We start from the raw sequence: 20998 nt of genomic DNA, 5'->3' as shown, positions 1-20998 counted from the left end.
CCAGAGAGCTTGAAACCAGAAGTGTTACAGATTTTGAAATATCTGCATATATGTGAGCTATCTTCTGAGTGGAAACCAAGTGTAAACACCGAATTCACTTCTGTTTGAAGTATCTCTTTATCCAAATAACCCTGAAGTCATTTTATGTATCTTTATAAGCACGCCAGTTTTGACTGCAGCTTCAGGTCAGGCATTGGATTGTCCACATGTGTCTGCTCAGCCCTTTTTTGGGTTTGGAGAATTTTTGGATTAGGGGTGATCTGGTCACTCGCAGTCACATAATAAAAACATTAACCTTTATGAATTTCCTTTTCCTTTGCTTGCTTTTTATGTTTCTCAGCCTTTTGGTTGCAACCCTTTGGGGATCGAATGATGCTTTCACAGGGGTTGCCTAAGACCATGGGGAAATGTAGACACTTAAATTATGATTCATAACAGCAGCAAAATTACAGTTGTGAGGTAGCAATGAAAATAATCTCATGGCTAGGGATCACCATAGTATGAGGAGCTGTATTAAAGGGTCACAATGTTAGAAGGGTTGAGAACTGTTCCTTTAAAGTAAGTGTGTGTGTGTGTGTGTGTGTGTGTTATCCAAGGACACCACAAGAAGGCCTTAGGTCCCTTGAAGCTGGGCTTCAGTAGTTGGGAGTGACCTGATGTGGGTGCTGGGAACTCGATGCTCTGAGGACCAGCTCTGAGGAAGCTCCGTGCTGTCCCTCCAGCTCCTGTTTCTGTTCTTCTGGGTCAGTGCCTTGCACTGGCTCAGATACAGGCTGGCCTCAGATCTGTACAGATCCCTCCTTAGTGCTGGGATTCTGGCCACCTTCTGGTTTCACTTCATTATTCCTACCCCTGCCACCGTGTATGTCCTGTGAATGGACACACGTGGCAACCAGAGGACAGCTTTGTGGAGTCAGTTCTGTCCTTTTACGTGGGTTCTGGAGATCAAACTCAGGTCACTAGGTTTAGGTGGCAAGCACCCTTAGCTGCTGTGCCACCTTGCCAGCCCATAGTTACCTTGGGGATGGCTAACTCCCAGTACTGGAGCTTTTCATAGAACACCTTCAGGTCATTCCCACTCACCAGCTCACGGTGCTGAGAATCCTCATTCGTGGGGTAGTGAGTGCCAGCTGCTGTGTGACCGTGCTTACTCGCATCACTCTGTTAGAGCCACACAACCAGCCGCAGAGACCAATAGATTCTGTCCCCACCTGACAGCTGGGGAAAGGGGAGAGCAGTGTCCTACCAGCCCCGACTCACTGCTGTCTTTTCTCCCTTCAGTGGTGGTGCCACAGCCTTAGGTAGTGTCTGTCATTTGGCCAAGGCACACATCTAAGTCACTAGTAGAGCCTTCAGAATCAAGGCCCAACCATCATGCGTTTCTGATTGGCTCCAAGTTGAAGGCCGGCTTGTTGTATATGTGTGCATTCATATTTGTACCAGAGCAGTGATTCCGATCATTTGTTGAGTAGCTAATATTTTCAAGTATGATAATTAAAATCTGTGGAATTTTTATATTTTCTTATATTTTCTGTAGTGCCTGGGAACAAACCCAAGGCCTTGTGAATGTAGGCAAGTGCTTTACTACCAAGGTGTGTATCCCTAGCCCCCCTCAATGGGAGAATATAGGCAAGTGTTGTACAGCTGACACTGGAAACTGAACCATGGCTGATGGGGATGATGGGAAGTAAACGTCGGGAGGGGAGAGAGGGAAGGAGAGGAGAGGGAGCCAGCAAACACCATTGGGTGGGTGAGTTATTTGGAAGAACAGCTCACATACAACACCGGTAACCAGGGCTGTCTCTAGTCGGCACCATTCCATTGGTAGATCCCAGGTAGGGCTCCACCACTTAGCCATGCCACCAGCCCAACACAGTTTTATATCACTTTATGCTTTATGAAGAAGAAAAATCTGAGATTTTAGGTGATTTTATCATTGCGTGAACACAGACGTGATATCAAATGCTGGCATTATTAGGTGATGTGGTTTTAAAGGGTCTGTTGTACACATGGTTCTTCATTGCCACGTCAGTATACAGCATCTGACTGTATAGTGGAGAGTCATCTTCCCATCCCTGCCTGCCAGCTGCCCAAGCTTGTCTTCCACATCTACCAGTTTTGTGTGTGGGTTGTTCTTCCAGATACCCACCCACCCAACAGTGTTTGCTGGCTCTCTCTTCCCACCATCCCCATCAGCTGAGGTTCTGTTTCTAGCATTTCTGCCATCCCAAATCCAGGCCCTGAATTTCTGCCCTTAAAACCATCTTCCTGATATCCTAAACCCACTCCTTCCCTCTTCCCAGCCTGTCCCCCATCTTGTTAGCTGCTCACAGTGTATGCTGATGTGAGCGACATCATCGCCAAGTTCTTGAGTGTGTTGGTCAGTGTTCTCTAGAAGGGCAGAACTGAAGGAGTGGACATAGAATCCAGCAGTCGCTCAGCCCACAAGGCTGGAGGGTATATGCTGGAACCCCAAAGTAAGCTGTAGTGCCGGTGAAGGAATAGACCTGACAGCGAGCGTGAAAGCAAGCAGGCAGCAGAACCAGCTTCCTTCTTCCATGTCCTTTACACAGGCTGCCACTAGAAGGTGTGGCCCAGATTAAATGGACCTTCTTACCTCCAAGGTCTGGATTAGAAGTGGGTTTTCCCACTTTTAAGAAAACAGTCCCTCAGAGATGTGCCCAGCCATTTGGGTTTTAGTTCATTCCAAATGTAGTCAAGTTGACAGCCCAGAATAACCATCGCTGATAGCCATCATGGGGAATGGAAGCTCAGCAGAGGTCTGTGGACTCTGAGGAGGGCCCAGAGGGGTGCACAGCACAGCAGCAGGAGCCCAGGCCAATGTCCCAGCCCCGGGAGCCACTACCGAGTAGCCCTTAAACACGACGCTGGGCCCTCAGTTGAAACACAGGTGGAGTAAGAAATAATCAACGTGGCCCAGATTCTGAGGGCCTAAGGACACAGGTTACACTGGAGGGAACATGGTCACACTTCATTTCTGAGCCAGGGGAGGAGCACACGAGCCAACATCAAAGATGGTACCATCTGTCCCCTCTGCTTAAAGGACCCTCCTCTTGCCTGTCCCCTGCCAGTTGTTCCTCTTCTTGAATGGGTCCTCTTTTCCCATCCACTACAGCAGTGTTCAGCTCCCTCAAGCCCCAACTCACTTTACACTCTGCTGTGTATATGGAGGGTGTAGAAGGCTAAGGGGTTTGTTGAGTTGTTTACTAGATCTTCCTCTTCTAGGAAAGTCTTTGTTACCATTGTTTATTTCTGAAAACATATTGAACACTGCTCTGGGTCCAGCCTAGGCTATGTTGCCAGGGACAAGGCAGTGGACAGGGCAGCCCTAGAACATGTCCTCCCAGAACTGGTCATCCACATACAGGGATAGGACCCATGTCCATAGACAGTGGCAAACCAGCTAAAAACTGGGATAGGAGAGGCATACGGGTAGCACAGGTGCTGTGCATCCAGAGCAAGTACACACCCACTGGCCTCACCTACTAGCCTCAGGGACAGTTGCAGCAGGAGGAGAACAGAGCCAGCTAAACAAGGGCAGTCTGGTATTCATGTGGTATCCTTAGGGCCAGCCACCTGCCTCTTCCTTAGCGCTTGTCTCTGTCACTCTGCAAACTGCCTGGCCATCAATTGCTGTGCCAAGCCAGGCACTGATTGTGGAGGACTCACATCTCAGGGAAATAGGTAGTCCTAGAGTCAGTCTGGTACCAAGAAAGCATAAACTAGTTAGGGAGGTTGTAGTGAGCCCGAGGTGCAGTCTAAGGGACAGATGGCACCAAGGGTAATTTCAGGATAGAAGGCAGCACAAAAGCCCTGGGGTGGTGGAAGATCTGGGAGGCCCATACATGCAGGGGTGGAGCTTGCACAACAGCCAGTACGGGGCATGGATGGGCCAAGTCAAGGATGCAGGAAGTCCAGCCTGAGGCCTGTGTTTTTCTTTTTAATTCTGAGGGTAGATAGCAAAAGAGAGGGAAGGGGGAGAGATGGGAGAGAGACAGAAGCATTGAGTACTGACATGAGCGTACTATCCAGGGAGAGGGTCTGTCTGCCACCCAGTGTCTGTGAAAATAGGACACTATTTCTCTTGGACACTCTTCCACACCAGGCATAAGAGAAGCAATGCCTAAGAGAATCATGACAAGAAAATATCTTCCCTTCTGGGGGGTATGAGAGCAGAAGGCCTGAGCAGGCCTTTGTCCGTTGCTGGTGGGAAGGGACCAGATGCTTATGTGGCTGATGTGGCCTGTCACCTCTTTTGGCTCAGCAGTGTCACTCTAGGAGATTTTTGCATATCAGTGTTCCCAAGTGTGGGAAGTGATTATGTCCAAGGTTATTTATTTACTTACTTATTTGAGTTAGGGTCTTACTGAGTGGAGTGGCCCTGGATGATCTGGAAGTCTCTGTATAGATGAAGGTACTCTCGAACTCACAGAGAAGCCTGCCTCTGCCTCCCACATGCTAAACTTAAAGCTGTGAGCCACCGCACCTAGCTCAAGGTTAATTTGTTGTTTGTTTTTTCATTTTACAGCACACTCATTATAGGATGGGAAGTGAGGCCAGATAGATAGTCCCACAGTTAAGAACATTTACTGCCCTTGCAGAAGACCAGAGTTGAGTCCCCAGCACCCATGTCAGGCAGCTCCAGGGGATCTACACACAACGCGCACACCTGTGTGGTTGTGGGGTGCAGAATGACTTAGGAGACCTGTGGAGCGGCACACTGTGAAGCTGTAAAAATGAGATGGCCCCTGATTGGATGGCCTTCTGTGGGCATGGCATGCCGCTAAGTATAAAACTGGAAAAAAGGACAGCTTCTTTACTTCTCAGTTGGGAAGGGTGTGTTGAACAATGAGGCCTGCGCAAGCTCCAGCCTGTCTGTGGCTAGGGACTGCTATCTGCCTCAGAAAGCAAGTGGAGGGTTGTCTTTTGGGAAGAGAGCATGGTCTTCTCCCCTGACAAGGCCTCCCACACTGTTGGCTGACACTGCTGGGAGTAGAGGGGTGGGGACTGAAGCCACAGAGTCTGGGTTTTCAGTGTGGTTAAAAGAGAAGATGGGTTTTAACCAGAACACTCGTGGATGGGTGTGGTTACCCAGAATTTACCCCTGAAAACTCAGCCCTGGTGCCACCACAATCACAGAAGTGGATTCTTTTGTTTGTTTTTGCTTTTGCTTTGCTTTGTTTTGGTTGGGGTGGTGGTGGGTGGTTGTTTTACACCGGGTCTCTCTATGTAGCCCTCATCTAGAACTTGCTATGTACCCCAGGCTAGCTTCAAATTCCAATTGATCTTTATACCTTTACTTCACAAGTGCGGGATTACAAGCATGTACCACTACCTCAAATTATAATTATCTAACACCCCTTTCCCTAAGAAAAGGGGACAAAATGGAGGAAGATCAGGGTTTTGTGAAATGGTCCTCGTGCCATCCTATCTTGGAATGCTGTGAATGTCTGGATGCCTGTTGTGTAGCTCAGTTGTAGACTACTTGCCTAGAACCCCCCAGTGAGAGGCTGGGGCATGGCTCAGTGGTAGGGCACTTGACTGCCATGTGTGAGGCCCCTGTTTGATCTGATCTCTCTGGCTGGTTACAGAGGAGGATCCAGGAAAGCAGGAGTGAGATGACCGGAGAGGGCTCTGATGAGTGTGTCCAAGTGAGTAATGGTGGTTACTTGGGCGTGGAAAGAGGAGACAAGGAAATGAATTTGGTTATATTTTAGAGCTAGTGGCATAAAAGAACTTTCTAATCCCAGAAGGCTAGACAGACAAGTGCCCCCCCCCACACACACACACACAATTGGTTTGTTAACTGATCCCTGCTGATGGCCAATCGGGTACCCCACCCCCACCCCAGGCTGCTGCAATCTGAACTGCAGGATGAATCTAGAAGAGTTGAGGGCAAGAGCTTTCATCTGCGACGAGAACCCCAGCCTCCAAGGCCCCCTCCCAGGCAGCCTGCATAGAGCCACATCCCAGGCCCACCTCAGTGCTGGTAGATAGATGACAGCAGCCATCTGAATCCAAGCCGTGAGACACAAGGGGGTGCTAGCCTTATGAACAGTCTCTCTTGCTCCCCCATGCCTTGTCTTCTCTGGGGTGACTCTTCCCTTGAGGCTGAGTTCACTGTTCCCCACCCTCCTTAGCTAAGTTCTAGCCACCATGGCAGAGTTCAGATCACTTTGCTTTCCCAGGGACTCGGCACCAGTTGGCCAGGATTCAGTTCTGGGCCAAGCCTGGAGGAGCCAGGGCTGGAGGAGGTGTGTGAGAAGGCATCTTGTTTGTATGAGGCGGTTCTCCCTCGAGCTTTGTCCCTTTCCCTCTGTCCTTGTTCCTGAGAGTACAGATCCCATGGCTGATGGCTGCTACTACTGCCACTACTGCAGGTCTCCCTCACCCTCTCAGGAGGGCCTCAGGCTTCTAGGGAACTCTGTGTCACCCAGTTGTTGAGGTTGGCTCAGCTAGCTTGAATTGAAAATTGGCTATGGAGAGTGTTCTTGTCTCCTGCCGTCAGAGCCCATGGATCCTGAAGACCTGGACCCAGCCCTGGCCAGAAGTCTTGTCAGATCTGCATCTCTGGGAATTCACCTCATGCCCTCCTGCTGGCTGGAGACTGGAAGGGACCACAAGATGATGAATGTGATGTGTCTCAGCTCATTCCAGGTTCAGAAGGAGAAGAGAGGAAAAGAGGGAGAAATGTATTGTTTATGCATATGTATGTGTGCATGCACACAGCCATGAGGGAGAAGTATATAGAGCATGAATGAGCTGAGTGCGTCTTCCTAGCTGCGGGGGAATGTGTGAATCACCGTGACCTTTACTGAAGTCAGTCGGGGGAGGGCTTCTTATTTGAATGAGCAGAATGTACACGTGAGAAAACATTCAGAAAAAAGCAGAGAGGTGTACAGTGAACAGGGAGACTCCTTACCCAGTGCCTGCCACCCTGAGCCCCTACACAGTGGACCCTTGTGCCAGCTGTCCAATAAAAGGAAGAAGTACTCAGCTCGACTTGGAAATCAGTTCATTGACCCAGCACTGCCAGTCCAATGTGACACCTTACAGAAAGACATAGCCCTGGTGCAAAGGGACACTTAGTGCAGCCTTGTCACAGTGGCAGTGCACAAGTGGGAGCGGTGCACAGGTGGGAGCGGTGCACAGGTGGGGGGTACACAGGTGGGGGGTACACAGGTGGGAGCAGTACCACTGGCCTTGATGCTCACCTGGGCCTCTCTCTGTTGATGAGAGGAAGCTGTGAGTGGACCATGAATGCCCCTGCTGTTTGTTTGTTTATGGAGACCAGGTATTACTATGTCTCCCTGCTTGACCTGGAACTCACTATGTAAACCAGTCTAGCCTCGAACTCACAGAGATCCACTTGCCTTTGTCTCCTAAGCGCTAGGATTAAATGCATGCCATGTCTTCAATATGCTGCAAGTGGCCACGTTCCCACAGGACTGCTACAGCATCCCAGCTGTAGTGTCCAGTCTGCTCTCAGTGGGATCAGCATGCTCTCCCCTTACTTTCCATCCTCTGCTCCCAGAGCCATGTGCTCCCCTCAAAAGACACATATTGGCCAGTGGAGTGAGAATGACAACTTTTGGGTCACACCATGCCGTCCTCTGTGACACCGTCAGTGCTGGCTAGCTGCCTGTATGCATGCCAGCCTACAGAAGAGAGGGTGCTGTGACCGCCTCTCACCCCCGCCCCTCCCTTGTCACCTGGGCCAGGCTCCTTTCACTTAGCGGCTTCAAGCCTGTGTGAAGTCAGGCTTTTTGTTTCTTTCCGAAGCTGACTATTGATGGTATTGATGGATGGATGATATTTGCTTAACCATTGCTCCCATTGCGGATGTTCTTTTCATGTAGCTCCCCCGCCCCCTTTTAAAGTTCTAGGTTTAAGCTTGTTCTGGCTTTCTGCATGTTAACTCTTAATGCCCGCACTTATGTAGGCATGTGTCCACCTGTGTGTTTCTCCTTGTTATCAGGAATATGAGCTTTGAGGGCCTATCAGCATGTACTTCAGTTTACTGTGTCTGGCACTTCTCCCTGATACATCCACTGTAGGATGACGCTCAAGAGTTGTCTGATGAATGACTCCGTGCATCTCCTGTTGCTCGTTTGTTGTCTCATCTAAAGTAAAGCAGTGCTAACCATATTCTGAGCAGAGTTCTGGGGAATGCTGTGTTGCGGCTCTCTCCTTGGTGCTACAGAGCGTGTGTAAGTCCTGAAGAGTGGGGATGCTTTAAATGACAGCAGGGGCTTTGCTGCTGAGCTTTTGTGACTGGGCATCTCATGTGGAAGACCACGCAGTGTCATCTGAATGGTGCATTTCAAATGGCTGTCAGAGCCAGGCGTGGTGGTGAATTCCTGTAATCCCAGCACTTGAGGGAGAGAAGAAAGAAAATCAGCAAAAGTTTGAGGCCACCTTGGGCTACTCCAGGCCAGCCAGTGAGAACCTATTTCAAACAAAAGACAACAAAAGGCTGTCAGAAGCAGAGATTAAAAAGATAACAGTATAAGCTCCACTAGGGTGATTTTTCTACTGAGTAAAACGTCCATAGCATGGCACTTGGGTCCAGCGTGGCTGCCTGATGGTCACCAGAAAAGCAGGATCCTTCTGTTTCACCATCCCTGGAACAGAGCTGTCAGTCACCCTTAGATTGCTTATAGTCCACAGTTGCTGCTACAGTCAGGCCAATGAGTTTGCCATGAAGTGAGGGAGTGGGTACAAAAGCATGCTGGAGGAAATTTCCTCAAAGCTTCACAACAGCTTCCCACTTCCACTTACGGCCACTGCTAGCTGCAAGAGAGGCTGGGAAATGTAGTCTTAAGAAGGGAAGCATGGCTGCCAGGTGGGCAGTTGGCCACTGCAGCAGCTCTGTTGTCTGTTTCCTTTCCACAGAACCTGAGCCACAGCAGCTTTTTGTGGCTGTACCAGCCTGGGCCCTCATACTGCTCCCCGCAACCCCCTATAAGTGGCCAGAATTGGGGCCACAAAGTTCTCCATGTGTCCGATTGATCAAGGGATAAGACTTTAAGATTAGTGGAAGTCCCACTTTGTCACCAGCATTATGACTAAATTATCACATTTATTAAGCACTTTCTGAGGACAGATCCTGCTGTAAACAGTTGTCACTGAGTCATTTTTTTTAAACAGATTTCTCCCAGAGCCCTCATTACTCCTACATAGCACACAAAGGAACTCAAAGGTTAAGTAACTGTGGATAGTTTCACTGATAAATTCTTCCCTTTTACTGCATTATGAATAAGAGGATTAGAAATCAACGCCTGACCTATTTTGGTGGCTTGACCACTGTCCTAACTTTCACCTGATTAACTGGGGCTGGGGGAATGCTTTGTGGAAATGCACCCAGCAGCGGAAGCCACACTGACAGGCTGTTTTCAGTGCAATACAGGAAGGGGCTTAACTCTTGGCATATCTAGCAACCGGCTTGTGACAGGAGGAGAAAGGATCTGTGAGCTCTGCATGATTTTCCAGCCAGCATAGCACGCGCAGATGTGTGGGCAGGCTGGGCTCAGCCTGGACTTAGCCTTAACATGACCTTTATGCTGATGCTCTTGAAGGCTGAGAAAAATAGCTAGACTCAGTTAAGGTCCTCTGGGATTTGATTGAGCCACACATCCAGCTTTCTAGGTGCATTTGACCAATCCTGCTGGGTAGAAAGCTTTGATTTCCCACTGAGTCTGTCTCTTTAAAACACTTACCATGTGATGGAGCAGCCCACAATGCAGGAGCATGGCTTTCCGTTGCATTTCTCGTGCATTTGGCTGTGAGCATCTCTGTACACAGTGCTGTCATTTCAACCCGCAGAACAGCGTTGGATGGAGAAGGCAGCAAGTCAACTCCAGCTCAGTTCATGCTCTCACCATCCTATATCCACAAGGTGGCTGCTGTATCCACCTTTGCCAAGAAGCCAGGTTTCCCAGAGGAAGCTCACCTCTTCTGTGGACAGAAGGGGACCATCTCAAATCTAGCTCTCATATTAACACCCCAAGCTGAGAAAGGCAAAGGTGCAAACGCTTCCCAGCATCCTTGGATAAGATGTCATAACCCGGGCTACATAGTGAGTTCCGGCTAGCCTAGGCTTCATAGTGAAGCCCTGTCTCAAATAAACCAAAGTTAAAGAAAAAAGAAAGATGCCACGGTTGCCTAAGGTGATATTGCTGTACTCCTGTGTTATTCAGTCCACAGTGATTTTCCTGTTCACTCGTGGGTCTCTGAGCCATTGATGTCTTGTTGGGATAGGAAGTAGGGTAGAGAGCAAACCTGTTCTCATTGTATTGTTGGTGGTTTTGTTGAGAGAGGTTGATTGATTTTTTTCCTTTCTTTCTTTCTTTCTTTCTTTCTTTCTTTCTTTCTTTCTTTCTTTCTCTTGAAATAATCTTCACTATGTAGCTCAGGCTGGGTGTGTTTTGTTTTGTTTCTAAGACAGGGTTTCTCTGTGTAGCCCTAGCTATCCTGCATCTGTAGACCAGGCTGGCCTCAAACTCAGAGATCTACCTGCTTCTTCTCTCAAGTGCTGGGAATAAAGGTGTGTACCACCACCGCTGTTGGTGGTTTTGGAGTTGAATCCCCTGGTTTCTGAGCCTTCTCTGCTACGTACAAGATCTGCTGTGAGATCTTGAGTGAAGTTAATCTCAGTGTCTTAGTTAGGGTTCCTATTGCTATGATAAAATGCTGTAACCAAAAGCACCTTGAGGAGGAAAGAGTTAACTTTGTCTTACAGTTTATAGTCTATCATCTAAGAAAGTCAGACCAAAAACTCAGGCAGGGCAGGAACCTGGAGACAGGAACTCACATTGAGGCAGTGCTGCTTACTGGCTTGCTCAGCTTGGTTTGTTAGGCCATCCAGGACCACCCACCTAGCAATGGCACATTGCCCACTGTGGAACGGGCCCACCCACATCAATCATCAATCAAGAAAATACCCTGTAAGCTTGTTTACAGGCCAGCCTAGTGGAGGCGTTTTCTCAATTGCTGTTCCCTCTTCCCAACCTAGCCTCTGTCACATTGACATAAAAACTAATATCTGATCTGTTGAGAAGTTGGCCGGCAAGTGACTTCACTGGTAAAGGTGCCTGCTGTAAGCACCTGAGTTTGATCCCTGGGACCCACATGGTAGAAGGAAAGAGCCGGTTCCCTCAAAATATCCTCTAATTTCAGTGTGCTGTCACTGGCATGCCTACACAGGTGCACACACACAATCTATCAACCAGTCAGGCGGTAGAGGCAGGAGGATCAAGAGTTCAAGGTTATCCTCAGCTACATACTGAGTTCAAGGCTATCTTGGACTATACAGCTTCACGATGGACAAGCAGGAGTGCGTGTGCTAGAGGAACAGGTTGTTCAAGGGTTTGGTGACGTGGTAGGTAGTTTACACACACAGAACAAACTACAAAATCCATACTTAAACTTCCAGTGGGAATTTACAGGGACCCTCGGACACAAGTCAGTGGGAGAATGAATGTGTTGCTGAAGTTACTTTTGCCTTTGCAAGAGGTTGCAGAGCTGAGGTAGTGGCCGGCCCCTGCGGCCCCTGCACTCTAGCCGGAGGCCAGCTTGGGCTGTGTAGTGAGACCCTGTTCCAAAAGAAAAAAATGGAAAGAAAGAAATTTGCCAACTTTCTTTTTGTTCCAGCTCTGTCACCACCCACAGTGACTGAGAGTTCCCCTAGCTCCAGCATTGGCACAGTTGGTAGTATCAGACTCTGACATTTTGGCCAATCTGCTGCCTGTGAAACGGTCACACGGTGTTGTTTTCCCTAAGCAGCTTTGCTGTGGAGATCTGCCCGTGAGCCATGCAGCCTACCTGGGCTGGCTGCAGGCTGGAAGAACAGCCCCTGCAGAGTGTGTGGTGTTCCTGTAGCCCTCTGCCCTGGGCCCCCAGCATAGCTCCAGAGTTGGGTCAGTCAGGGGCATGGGCAGTGAGGAGGTAAGGTCCTTGAAGCCAGTGACCCAGTGGTAGCCATTGAGAGTGGCATCCATCACCAAGGGCACATGCTAAATCATCGTGTGGGTTATTAATAGAATGTAGGTCATAAGAGAAAACGTGATTAATTGCAGCATGAGCTCAGCGGCTGTTGAGGGCAGCGGTTTTCCCAAGGCAGAATTCTTTCTTCCTGTATCAGCTCTTCTTTGTTGGAATGTGGAGGAAGGCAGTTGAATGAGCAGATTCAACTAATACCCTAAGTTGGGGTAGGGCTGGATGTATTGGGGATCACCTATAAATGAGGCTAAATCGAGCAACTTTTTTGTTAGTTGCTGAGTTTCTCATGTCCCAGAGGGCGATCTCAGACAGTCCCGAAAGGAGAACCTAGCTCATGGTGGAAGGCCACAGGGTGTGCTTCGGCACTCAGCTTGGAGTGCCCAGGAAGCCACGCACACAGCCGGCTGCTCAGAGGAGAGAGACTTGGCCGCTCGTCATGACACAGGCTAAGAGCGGTGTCTGGCCAGGCCTGCTGTTGTAGCACACACCAGTGATTCCAGCACTCAGGAGACTGAGGCAGCGGGTTCTCAGATTTGAGGGCAGCCTGGGCTTTATAGTGAGAACCAGCCTCCAAGCAAAGAAGAACAGAAAACATGTAAAGGGGGATAGTTTTGATTAGGCTTGCATTGCTATGACACAATACCTGAGACAGTATAAGTTTAAAGGAGGAAAGGTTTATTTTGGCTCACAGTTCCAGAGCTTTCCTGCCATGCTTTCTTGGTCCTTTGGTTTGGGGCTACCAGGAGTACACGGAGCCGTGGTAACAATGCATGATTCAGGAGGGTTCGGTGAGGGACAAATCCATGTTCATTCACCTGCAAATAGCCCTCAAAAGATTGCTCTTGGGCATAGCAATTCTGGCATTGTGGAACTTTGGGGGCCCCTGAACTCCTGTAAGCCCATTTCATGAAACAGAAAGCAAACGGTGCTGCTGTGAGCCAGTGCTGTGGGAGTCACCTCTGTCACGGTCTTTCCTCTGCAGTCTTGCTGGAGACTGCTCCCTCAGGCTGGAGTAGACCCTCCAGTGTCCTCAGGGTGACCCTGGTCCCCAGAGAAGTCGGTACATATCCAGGACCTCAGTCACCTTGTCCATCAAGTGGACAGGTCAGACAAGATGACAGTGATAACTGTGCTCCTCTACCTGCCCCCCACCCCCACCCCTCTTCAGCCTCTCAGTGTGGCTTCTCCCTTGGAGAAAGCAGCTGGGTGTCCTCCGTTCTCGTAAACACAAATGACCATGCACTCCTGTTCTCTCAGGTAACTTCCTATTTTGTTTTTCCTGTTAGGACAGAATTGCCCTATCTTAAACCTCAAAAGCTGCCTAATAGCTAGGGATGCAGGAATCCCAGATCTGGCCTGCCCAGAGTTGCCACTTACATATTCCTATCAAGACTTTGCCAGGTTGGCAAATCAGCCCTAGTCAGTCCCTGTCTACTGTCTCTTCTGCACAGCAACAGAACAGGGCCAGCTCTGATCAGCCTGCTTGGACCATGGCTCTCCAAGCCCATGCCTGTGGCCAAAGGGAGGAGGATTTCAGCCTGTGAGTCCCTACTGAGATGTAGCCATGCCATCTTTTTCCAGGACTCTGGGGTGTCCCAGCTCTGGCTAGACCGGCTCAGTTGCCCTCCTTCACTGCTGTCCCCTGGGCTGCTCTTAGTTCCTTCCCCACACTGTGTGTGGTGATCCCAGGCAGAGAGGCTTCCAGTCTTCCAGTCCAAGGTGCCTAACCCTGAAGAAAGGAGAGCCAGATGCAGCTGGGCTCCATGGCGCGCTCGCCCTTCTGGAATGCCAAGCTGAGGCAGGAAAAGCTGGAGTCCAGGAGGGCCTGTCTTTGGGGGGGATGGAAGGACTTGTGACACGTTGTGGTGGTGCACACCTTTAATCCCAGAGTTCAGAAGGCTCTGCGAGTTCAAGGCTAGCCTGGTCTATATAGTGAGTTCCAAGACAGCCAGGACTACATAGTAAGACCCTGGTCTCAAAAAACAAGTATGTGTATAATTAAAGAGAAAGGAAAAAATAAGAAAGCCAGTTTCCATTGCTTTCCTACATGGCTGGTGAGATTTTACAAGTACATTATTCGGAGGCATCCTGGTCATTGCAGGAATTTGCTAACGGCAAGCCTGATGGTGACAAAGGAGATGTCCTTAGTGTTTCTTTCTGCTCCCCTCCCATCCTGTGAAGCACCTCAAAAGTCAAAGCTGTTTGGCCAGCTGAGGAACAGGCAAGGGCCCAAGGGACTGCTTCTGGGTTCTTCTGAAGTGTGTGTTTTTCTGGAGTTGCTGGCTCTATGTATAGTGACAATTGCTAATTTTATCTTAAGCCTCCCTAAATGGCCTGGTAGTGAACTCTGGGAATCAGCAAGAACAGCATGGCCTCTGCCCTTCTGTGTTTGTTGGAAGCTATTTTTCTTGAGAGCAAACACAAGTCAAGGCCATCCTGCTTATGTAAAAGAGGGACTATGAAGCCCGGAAGAGCCCACTAACAATGGGATCAGGAATTGCAGGATCCAAGGCCTCCAGTACAGTGGCCAGGGTGCTGTCTCTTCCCCATCTCTTGGCTCTTTGTGTCCATGATTGAGTTGGTCTTCTGTGTTGTTTTATTCTCAGAGGGGCTGAGATGGTCCTGGGAGATGTAAGAAGATGTAAGTGACCAGCCAGCCACCCTGCTCTTCACATTCCTCCCTGTCCAGGGGCTGCTGGTCATTGCTCAGCTCACCTGATGTCCAGGCTAGGGACAGGGAGAGCAGTACAGTGACTTCAGCATGAGGCCAGGTTTGGATCATGTGCTCGTCAAGGCGGGGCCTTGCCCTGCAGAGGTCCTCAAGCTTATGTTTGTCCCTGTCCCTGAGCTTTCTTAATGTGTCACCACACCTAGCTTACCTTACTCACCTGTTTTATGTCACTCAGTCCATCACTTGTAAAGTAGAAGAGTCAGCCCCATTCCCCCTACACACACACACACACACACACACACACACACACACACACACACTCCGTCTCTTCTCTTCCTCCTTCCCTCCCTCTCTTATACATACACACATAAGAAATGAAAGAAAAGCATGCATGGATTTGGTTCCATTTTAAGACATCTTGATCTCTGGATAGAATTGGATCCTTTGCAGCCTTTCATACCCATTTTCTGTGGACATTGGTGGGTTACCCTTTCTAGATCTCCTCCTGACGCAGGGCCCACCGTGTGCTAGCACATGTAGTGTGAACAGACCCCCTTCATCCGTAAAGTGCTCCGCCTTGTGCTGGCAAGGTCGATTTAGTGGGTAGAGCCAAACAAGCCTGACCGCCTAAGTCTGATCCCAAGAGCCAACATAAAGGTAGGAGAGAAGTACACGTACACGTGTGCTCACACACACTTTATTCACTCACAATGTTAAAATCTTATCATTCAGATAAATACAACCACACCAAATATTCATGTGCCTAGACTTGTGTCAGAAAAGTCCAGTTGTTATTTCTCCGCACATAGCTCTCTGAGAGGAACGTCCTTGTGTGCCCCACACTTTGCATCTATCCCTTGTCCTCCTTGTCATTTTGGCCATGGACTACTGCCCAGAGCCTCTCCTGCCTCAGGGCCTTTGCACCAGCTGTTCTGTGGCCTGGAAGCTCTTTCTTAGTTTGTGATCTTACCCATTTGGGTGTCTTTCCACTGTGTGGGTTGGCAGCCCTGCCCCCCACCATGTTCTCATCTCAATGTGTAGCAGACACTAGCCAATCCTGGTCTTGTGTGCTTCTTCAGCCACCTCCTCCCCTCCGCTAGAATTTCTGCTCCTCGAGGACAGTGGCTCTCCTGCTTCTACTGTGTTCTCAGTGCCAGACTTTGATTGGTATCTGTCAAGTGTGACAGGTGACTGGTACAGCAGGAAGACCCTGCGCCACTTGGCCAAAAGCATGACCTTTTTTCCCCCCCTTTTCATAGGTGTGTCACCTTTGACCTTGGCCTTTGACCTTTGACCTTGACACTCGTGAGACTTTCAAAGGTGCACTAGTATCCAGGGCATGCTAAGGTAAGTACTGTGGCTATTTGTTTAAATTTTATAAACAATACTCATGCCTATGTTATTTTAAAATATGCATACAAAGAATATCAGAGAAGAGAACCGTCTCCACCACTACCCCCTCCTTTAGAAGTAAGTTCCGTCGTCCACTGTGCCATGTGCTGCTATCCCGTTTCCCACACACATATGCATACTTTGTATTTCAGTCTGTCGTCTGAGAACAAACCCATGCTGTACAGATGCTTCTGGAGCACCCCACCAACAGTGTGTCTCAGAGAGCTTTGTTCATGGACAGTTACACTCAGGGTGTTTGGTTTTATACAGTCTTAAGTCGATTTAAATTTTATGTAGGTCTTCACTCTTCACTTTTTTTTTTTTTTTTTTTTTTTTTTTAAGTTCTCACAAAGGAATTCCCTGTGAACCTAGTACATAGGGAGACACAGAACGGGCCCATTACCCTGCCGCACGCTGCTCTCTCTGTATGGCAGCGGCAGCGGCATCAGTGCTGGCACACGATTGACATATGTATGTGTGGTAAATACCTATCTGGATGTGTAGGTTTAAGTAGGTTAAATTTGGGGGAATTTGGGCGTGATTTTTTTCTAACAAGTATTGTGCTCTTTCATGGTCTGTGACGGATTGTAGGTTGTGAAGTCAGTTTCAGGGCACACGATCTTTTGGTTCTTAATGAAGCGTTTCTGAATGCCAATGCCAGCCTTTTATGGCAGGGTGCTGAGGACAACACTGCCTGGTCCTGGAAGGACAGGGAGATGATGACAGTGTAGGCAGTGGGAGGGAGGTTGGAGATTCTGGCTCCAGACACTAGAAGTGTTGCCAGCTGACATAGACACCGGGAGCCACACTGTGGAACTCAGTGAACCCCAGGAAACCACGGGATTCCTCCCTGAGCGGTCCATCTTGGTAAAGTTTTTCTAGATCCTCTGAGGCAGAGTCTGCTTCTTGTATGGGTACGCAGGTGTTAAACTACAGTTGTTGTTCACCTCGGTTTGCTTACCTGCTTGTTTGTTTTGTTTTTAAGATAAGGTCTCACTATATATCCCTGGCTGTCCCTGAACTCATTCTGTAGACCAGACTGGTCTTGAACTCCCAGAGATCTGTCGCCTGCCTCTGCCTCCCAAGTGTTGGAATTAAAGGAGTGCGCCTCTAGGTCTTAGGTTCCTCTGGAGCTGGAGTTTAGTGTTTGTGAGCTGCCCTGTGTAAATACTGGGAGCCAAACTTGGGTCCTCTGTGCCAGCAATCTGTGCTGCTAGCTGCCGAGCCTTCCCTTGGTGTTTGAGACAGCTTCTCGTACTGGACCCTGCCAGTTAGGTTAGACTGGCTGACCAGTGATTTCCCCGGGAATCTACTTATCTGCCCCCCAGCCCTGGGATTATAAGTATGTGCCACCACACCTGGCTCTTTTCACGAGTGCCAGGTCCCATGCTTGGGCACCAAACACTTCACTAAGCTATCTCCCCAGCCAGCCATAGTATCTTACTGTCCTACCGTCTGTACCAGGTTCCAGCACTCTCTCCTTTCTTTTGTGACTCAGGAAGTACGCAGCTCAGTGATTTTGTAGTGTCTGGATTTAGCTGTGTTTGATGTTTTCCCTTGACTCTATCAAGGCGATATTGTGAATGGGAAGAGTATCACAGAAATGATGTTCCCTCCTCAGGGTATTGTCCCAGGGATCCACAGCGTCTGTGATTATTACCCACAGTGTCACCTGACTCCTTGGCTAAGGTGATGTCCGGCTGCCAGGTACTTCCCCTGCCAACCCCACTGTCATTTTCCAAATATAACTCAAAGGCATTTGGAGGGAGCTTTAAGACTCAGATGAAGCCCTGCTTATCCACAAACTTAGATGCACTAATGCCAGCATCTGCTAGGAGCTGTCTCCCGTCTCAGTGTCTGCTGAGGTATCTGTAATGTCCCTAGACCCTCCCCATCTGTTAGCTACAGTTCTTGGCTAATTGGCACAAAGGGCTGGAGGGAAGGTCCCTGTCAGGTTAACAACCTTTGATTTAAAAGAAAAAAAGTTTCTCACACTCTGTGGTGGGCCAGTGTCATGGCTTGATGCTGGCCTGTTTCTGTGGGCTTTCCCCTCTTGGCCACAGGGTTGCTGCTATGGTTCCAGACAGCACAAAAGTCCCTGGATTAACTCCCGTGACCTGTGTGAGCATTCCCAGAATCCCCTAGATAACACCACTTTGGTCTCACTGGGCAGAATGGTGTCACATCACCACCTCCTCAGCAAAGCAGGTGGAAAAGGTCATCTAAGTTTCAACTTCTGGCCAGAGGAAAGGGCAGGAGAGAGTCAGATGGTAAGCTGGCCAGCAGTGTCTGGGAGAAGAGCGGCAATAATTGGTATTAATAGGAGCTGACTCTGGGCCAGGCCCTGCTGTAAACACTCTGCATGCATGAGCTCACTCTGTCCTTACACCCACCCTGTGAGGTCACCACCATCACTGCCCTGCAGCAATGGTGTGAACACTGTGGCACAGGATGGCTAGGGTGCTTACAGAGTATTGTGTCCGGGCTGAGCCCAGGCAGCCTGTCTCCAGAGCCCTGCCACACCTGGCTACATTCTGTCCAGCTCCTGTCCGAATTCTTCCAGCCAGGGACAGATGTGGTGTCCTATCTTGCTTTACACCTGTATGTATGTAAGTCCCTCCCACTAGTCTTGGTCATATGTCCTCCTTGCCAGACCTAAGGTGAGGGGCTTGTAAATTGCCAGGGAAAACACTTCTGGTCTTCCTTTCCCAACAAACAGTACCCACACCTTTTAGTTATTCTGTCTAAAAGGGCCCCACTTTGCCGCCTGGCTAGCACCCTGCAGGTTGCTCCAGCCCACATTTCCTGTGTACCCCTGTGCCCATCCCTGTAGTGCAGCACATTGGCAGAATGACAAGAGCTGTAACCAGGAAAGCCACAGGGCCATGGGCATCCCGGGCAGACACCCAGTCCTCCCTTGGCCTTCTACAGGTTAGTAAAATCAAAATGGGTTGACAGGGAACCCAAGTACACTGGTTCAGAGTCCAGCCAACCCAGGTTCCAGTCTCAGCTGGGCCACTGGCTGGCCCCATTTGGGCAGCTTAAGCCATGGGGGCTGCAATTTGTCCCTAGAGGTGGTTTCAAAGGTTAAATGTGCTTACAAACCTAGGTACCTGGGACAGAGCCTAGCACGGGTGGGGGAGGGTCACTTACTGGGTGCTGTTGATGCTGGTGTTACTGGTGTTGCTGGTGTTACTGGTGCTGCTGGTGTTGCTGGTGCTACGGATGGGTGGCTGAGGCAGCTCTCATGCATCAGCCTCCTAGCTGTGGCTGCCTCCTACCAGCTGCTGAACCAGCACCACTACCACCACCAGCGTTCCCTGCTGCCATGGTGATCCTTACCCACCAAATGCCGAACTCATAGGGTGCCTAGATGTAACTGATCTGTCTTCTGGGAACAGGAATTTGCTGCTAGCTTGAGGCTTAGGCCAGGAGTTTTACAAGAGAAAACAGTAATTTTCTTTGGTGTGCACCAGGAACCCACAGCTGTTGGTCTCCCAACCTAGTTTCTCATGAAGTCCCTAGGCTTTTGAGCACTGGCCTTGGGATTGTGACTGTCCTTGACCTCTGCAGTCAGAACACATGGGTGTTTTGTACAGCCCATCACCCGAATCCCAAATTAGACCTGACAGTGTGATGTATCCTCCCGGATGGACAGAGCGGGAGGGCAGTGCCCCAGTGGGTGATTCTTTGGAAGGCTGTCAGCCCGAATTAGTCCACACCCTTCATGCAGCCTTGCTGCTTAAGCATTCTCCAGATAATAGGGTTTCCAGGGTAGCGCTAGCTCCTAAGCAGCCTCCTCAGTCTCCAGGGACTGGAGGTAGGCTGTGTGGTCCCTGAGGAGGTGACAGTGTGTTTGATGAGGCAGCCTGTAGCCTTATCTAAAGACATCGGCTCTGGGTGAGACCTTTCATCTTCCCAACAGGAAGTGGAAGTAGCACTTCCCAGGGAGTAAATGTTCTGTCTGTCCCTCCCCCAGGCCTTTCACTGCTGCTGTAACCCCCTGCAGCCAGAGACTGTCACTTTCCAGCAGCCACCAAATCTCATCACAGTATCTCTGCCTCTAGTGACTTTATTCATTCACAGGACTGCCAGCCACAAGTGAGATTCTAAGGTGGCAACAAATGAACCTGAAATCTTAAAATGAGCATGATCAGTGCCATTCTTTACTGGGGACATGTGGCGTGCGACAGGTCGGGGGAGCATTGATTTTATGTTTTAGGGACCCAGGCCCTGACTGAGGCTCTCCTGTCTTGAAGCTCCACAGCTAAGAGATATAGCTCGGGGACAGGAGGGTGGCAGAATGCACTTCCATCTCCATCTGGAAGGGTGAAGGGAACATGAACACAGCAGCTACAGAGTAGATCTATGAGGTACTTAATTGAGCACCTACTGCATACCAGGCCTCCTTGGGACTCTGAAAATACAAAGTGATCAAGTCTTTAGGAGCCTATGGGCTGCTGTACTCAGTGAAGAAGATACAGAGCTGGGGCATCTATATGGAGGGGCTTGACATGTGTCGTGGGAGGGGCCTGAAGGATAAGAAGACAGTCACTGAGATAGGCAGTCCCAGTAGAGGGAGCATACAGCACCATAGAAAGAAAGGTGAAGCCATCAGCCTGGGCCAGCCTGGGCTACCATGAGAGACCTCGTCATCCCAAAACAAACACATAAAAAGCCTAAAACAAGCTGGTAATGATAGTGAACACCCATAATGCCTGGGAGCAGCTGTGAAGGAATCACCACAAGTTCAGGGCACCCCAGGACTACATGGAAAGACCCTTTCTCAAAGGAAGAAAACAAAAAAGACAGGGCTGGCACGGTGGCTCAGAGGAGAAAGAAAGGCGTTTCTGTCAAGGCAGATGTCCTGGGTGTGCTTTCCAGGACCCACATGATGGAAGGAGAAAGTCAGTG

The 20998-nt window shown here is 49.5% G+C and overlaps 1 protein-coding gene across 5 annotated transcripts in view; it reads left to right on the top strand.

Annotated features, from left to right (window-relative positions):
• Sipa1l3 (signal induced proliferation associated 1 like 3) overlaps window positions 1-20998 on the top strand; it is a 202876-nt gene that overhangs the window by 71963 nt on the left and 109915 nt on the right. For 4 of the 5 annotated variants that reach the window (XM_034498346.2, XM_034498338.2, XM_076931171.1 and 1 more), the window contains exon 2: window positions 15952-16039. The exons of the other annotated variant lie outside the window; for it this stretch is intronic. The gene's annotated coding sequence lies outside the window, so the exon portion shown is untranslated. The remainder of the gene's footprint in view (window positions 1-15951; window positions 16040-20998) is intronic. 5 annotated transcript variants of the gene reach the window in all.

This window comes from Arvicanthis niloticus, chromosome 1 (assembly GCF_011762505.2).
Source record: "Arvicanthis niloticus isolate mArvNil1 chromosome 1, mArvNil1.pat.X, whole genome shotgun sequence".
NCBI classification, from domain to species: domain Eukaryota; kingdom Metazoa; phylum Chordata; class Mammalia; order Rodentia; family Muridae; genus Arvicanthis; species Arvicanthis niloticus.
The sequence above is the reverse complement of the archived record's forward strand: the minus strand, read 5'-3'. Positions and strand labels throughout refer to the sequence as shown.